Below are 652 nucleotides of genomic sequence, written 5' to 3'. Positions count from 1 at the left end.
AGGGGGGGGGGGGGGGGGGGGGGGACGGGACGACAGGGGGTGGTCTCACTCCCACCCCGGGCTCATCGCCTTCTCCAGGCAAAACCACCCAAAAAAACCCCCAAACCCTTAAACGGGCATCCTTCACCTGCTGCTGGCACTGCGCAGAGCCCTTTAGCAAAACGCCACCAGAGCAGAAACTTTTCCTGCCTCGGCGGTGACGGAAATATATCTGGGAGCAAGAACCCGATGACGAATGGCAGCAGCGGCGTTGGCACTGAAAACGGTTTAATTGCAAGCTGCAATTAAGGAGCAGCTCTCTCCCTGAGCCCCCCCTCCCTCCAGAAAAGGAGAGGGGGCTCAGGCTCGGCAGGCAGCCGCGTCCCCCGCCTGTCCCTGCCCAGAAACCCCCTTCGCTGCTTCCCAGGAGGACGAGGGAGCGCTGCCGAGCCAGCTCCGGGCTGGGGCGGATCTGTGCGAAATCGGGATGATTCACGCGTGGTTTGAAGACTATAAAAACGGCTGGGTTTCTAAACTCCGGAAAGCAAATGTCACACGCGCACCGAGAAGGAAAAACAACTGCCCCTTCTCTGGTGGGTTGCTTTTTTTCCCCTCCAGAAAGGTCAGTTCTGCTCCTGCCTAATTTTGTGAGGGACTTCCCGGCATCTGCACC

The sequence above is a fragment of the Aptenodytes forsteri genome, unplaced genomic scaffold, assembly GCF_000699145.1.
Source record: "Aptenodytes forsteri isolate BGI_AS27 unplaced genomic scaffold, ASM69914v1 Scaffold76, whole genome shotgun sequence".
NCBI lineage: Eukaryota > Metazoa > Chordata > Aves > Sphenisciformes > Spheniscidae > Aptenodytes > Aptenodytes forsteri.
The sequence above is the reverse complement of the archived record's forward strand: the minus strand, read 5'-3'. Positions refer to the sequence as shown.